Source organism: Epinephelus moara, chromosome 5, assembly GCF_006386435.1.
Source record: "Epinephelus moara isolate mb chromosome 5, YSFRI_EMoa_1.0, whole genome shotgun sequence".
NCBI lineage: Eukaryota > Metazoa > Chordata > Actinopteri > Perciformes > Serranidae > Epinephelus > Epinephelus moara.
In genome coordinates, this window is record NC_065510.1 from 45027721 (window position 1) to 45032170 (window position 4450).

A 4450-nucleotide genomic window follows, 5' to 3' on the forward strand; every position below is an offset into this window, starting at 1 on the left:
GGTCATCTGAGATGTGTTACACACCCCCTTTATTAGTCAAGTTCTAGATTCACCTGAGTCAATTTATCAATCAGCAAAAGATATTCATATCATGTAATGTGATGTTATACATGGTATTATGTTCCTGACTAATTTTGACAATTGCATGAACTCTTGTGCATGTGATGGCTGACACAATGAAATAATGCTGACATGTTTTGGAGAGTAAAACCATTTGACTGACAATCAACAGTTACGTAGTTTAGATCAGCAAGATATATATAATTGGTAATTGTGCTAACTGTAGGCAACTGTAATCAATCATTTGCAAAGATGTGCTAGACATTTGCAATTTGTGCAAACTGTAGACAATTGTATTTAATCATTTGCAAAGTGTGCTAAGACATTTGCAATTTGTTGAAAGGAATGAGAATCTGAAATCTGTTGTGAAGAAGTGCCCAGTGGTTTGGAGGGTTGTCCATGTTGTTTTGAGAATGTAATTTCTGTTTCAAGAAACGAGCCAAACCAATCGAGAAAAACTGTAATATGCGTGTCCATGAGTGAACACACACACACACACACACACACACACACACACACACACACACACACACGCACACTTAAACGTTGAACTGTAACGTTACTCTGTTTATCTGTGAGAATACTACACATTCATCAATAACAGTTTTTGTTGTGTACCATTGACTGAGTTAAGAAAGTTAAATTTCATCCGCTGGCTTTTGAGCTATCAGCACAGCAAGACTCCTAACGTGTTAACCACTGTATTATTGCAGTCATGCTACCCAAACACCATGCACTTTAACATTAACTTACACATGGTAATGTTAACTTCAGCTAATGCTACAATAACGTTAAGGTTAACATTACTCCTCTTTTGTGTAATATTTGACAAATGAGGACAAGTATGAATTAGTTAACGTTACTAAGATTACTTTAATACTTACCTTTAAAGTTTACCTTGAATTATGGAAGCTAACTTTGTCAGCAGAGATTTAGCACGGCAATCCAAGTGCAGCATTCAGTCAGGTTGCCGGTGTAGGTGGATGTGACTTTTGGCATGATTTTGGCAGAGATTGTTTTGTACTTGTAGAATATATTATCTGTCTTTGCAGAATATATTTTTTTTGTACTTGTAAAACATGCTGTGCTCATTTCTGAAGCATGATGTAATAGAAATATGTTGTGTATTTGTTTGGTAGGTATGTTGTGTACTTGCAAAAACATGCATTAGTTTGTTAATTATGTTTGCAAACCACATTGTGTTGGTAACTTTTAACAGGCAAGGTTAAAGCATCACATCTCCATCCTAAAAAGGAAAAAAAGAAGAATTTTTAAAGTTCAGACTGAGGGAAATCTCTGACGTTTTATTTTTTTTTATTTTTCCAGATGTAGAGTTGGAACGTGTTTTACGTGTTCTGTGCTGATAAAAATGATTGATCAGATGATTTCAAAGGTAAAGGGAAGCTTGCAGCCCTTTAAAACTCGTATTTAAAAGTCCCTACCCCCCTTTCTCTTATCTAAGGGGAGATGAAAGCGGTAGCCTAATGCTTGCTAAGTGACATTTCTGCATCTTTGATCTCGGTCGCTCAGGCAGACAGACAAGGGAATAAAAAACACAGAGTTAGCATCAAGGCTTTTCACTCCCTTCCTCCTTCTCCCTTGTATGTTTTGATATCCTTTTCTCCCTCTCTGTCTCCCCCACACTCTATCTCCTCACTTGACTGCATTTGACTGCATGCACAGCCTCCTCTTTCAAAATCTGTTACTACCCACAGATCAGATTTTTTAGGGGGTAAATATTAGAAAAGTGCTCGGTAATTTGTAAAGCGTTTGTTTTCACTACCTGCTTATCTTCTTTGGTTCATCACTGCAACCTTGAGATAAAGATGTGAATAACACTGGATGCGAATGCTGTGCAATTAAGCACAAGTGCACACACATACACATGCAAAGAATCAACCGTGTACACATTAATATGCGTGTCCATGAGCGCACACACACACACACACACACGCACACGCACACGCACACACACACACACACGCACACGCACACACACACACACACACACACACACTATCCTGACATGAAATCACAGAGGGTTTTGTTTGGCATCAACAGATTATGACACACCACTGCAGCAGATCTTGCAATCTTGTGATGAAATGTTTATTCATGAACTTGACCGAATAGGGACATTCACAGGTACACACACATACACACACACACACGCACACACAAACTTTTTCTACCCCTCATCACCATCTGCATCACACATCACAGTGCTGCCACCTAATCACCAGGAGTCAGTTCCCACAGGGGAAATAATTATATTGTCAGCTCTCTGTCACTGTAACAGATCTACCAACAACAAAACCCTGCAACACTAACCAGGACACATCAGATTCCCTCCTAGGCCCATAACAAGACTGCTGTAACATCTCCAATGTCATAGCTCCAGCCATTTATATTATCTAAGGAGTGATGGATCCAGGAATGAGTTGTCTGTTTGTTTGTGTGTGCTCATTCATTTCTGCTTATTTTAGGGGAAGGTGCAGATACATTTTTAAGGATGTAACTTTTAATGAGCATCAGTGTAATTTAATGATGTATTTTAATGACAGCTGGTGTAATTTGTATTCATGTTAACAGTGCTTTGCACTGATGCTCTGGCTGATTTAATGATGTTGCATAGGTTTCAGTGATAGTTTTCGAGGGAAATATTTGGCTGGAGCAGTGAAATAAATGTGTTTTGGGTAATTGCTAGAAGGAGGGAGCAGAGTTTGTTGATTGAGCTAGCCATGTCATGCAGCCTCTCTGCCTCTCCACTTCCATCCACTCTGCCATTAAAACAGCACTCAATCACTTTCACTCAACAACTGAACTCCACCTGAAGCTAATTTGGCATCTCGTGCCTCTTTCTTATTAAGCAGTAGGATTTTCTCTCTCCCTCTCTACATTTACTCCCATCAACTTTCCCCCTTATTTTGTAGCCTGCTTTTTTTATGCAGGGGGTGACACCTATAGATGTATAAATTTACACCATAGATGATCTAGGTTGTGTGATTTTGATAAAGATACTGTTGCAGTGCTTGCACACAGGTGGACCTAGCCTCATTTTTAACTCTTTGTTCAAATTTGTTCATTGACATATTAGCCATGTGGCTGATGCTGCTAGATAGAGCATCATTCTTTTTGCAGCAGAAAGCCAAGGCTTCTGTCTTCTCCATCATCACCTAATGACCATATATTACCTTACATGCTGTGCACACATTGTATTTTGCCATAATTATGCTAGTATTTCCCTGTAATAGATACACAGGGTATCACTGTTTGCATGATGCTGTATATATGTATATATATATATATATATATATATATATATATATATAACCACAATAACAAGAATATTCATTCTTTTTGCTACAAAAATCTAATAATCATGTAATGATGTCACTGTGCCAGGTTCTGTTCTCTAAAAATGTAATATATTATATAATATATTATATTTCAAAACAAATTTTATTACGTTTTTTCCCCCCGTTAAAGTTTTTTTTGGGGGGAGTTTTTCCTTATCCGCTGTGAGGTTCCAAAGGACAGAGGGATGTCGTATGCTGTAAAGCCCTGTGAGGCAAATTGTGATTTGTGATATTGGGCTTTATAAATAAAATTGATTGATTATGACTCCCTGCCAATGGTCATTTGTTACATTACTTGTTATATTACTTTTACATTACACCCAACAAAACGTGTAATACTGTATCTCCTCAAAATTCAGACCTCTGTGAATGTAGCTGATAAGTGTGGCTAAGGCTAGAAAGCTTGCAATTTTTTATTCTATTTTTTTATTTTTTAACCTCTGATTTTTTTGTTGCCTGTGACTGGAATTTTTCCAAGGACAGTCGTAGAGCAATATTTCATCCATCATATATCAGCCACAAGCTGCATTAATTGTTTTTAGCCTGCAGCATCAGCACCTCTGTCCACTATTAAAATCCAATTTTAGTTGTTAAGCCAGTGTAGGACTACAGTCATCCTCTGTGGCCGAGGAGGGCTCACCTTTGATGGGGTGTATTTCCTAGAACTTGTTGTGCTGTCATAGGTGTTTCAGACTGGAGGTTTGAGGATGTGTTTTTCCCAGTAAAGACATTTAAGTACGACTACCTGCAGCAGTAGTCTTCTTGCCTTCTTTCCTGCTGACAACATTTAAAAAGTATTGGGAATATTTGCAGCTGCTTAAGGTAAGGGTTTCCAGTCAGTAGTAATGTGATAAGAAAAGTAATGAGTTATTTGGGTTTGGGATAACTGTAATATTATTACTGAAATTATTTTTAGTGTAATTACTATTAGTAATTAGTTACACTATTCGTTACTAAAATATATATATATATATATATATATATATATATATACACATACATACATACATATATATATATATATATATATA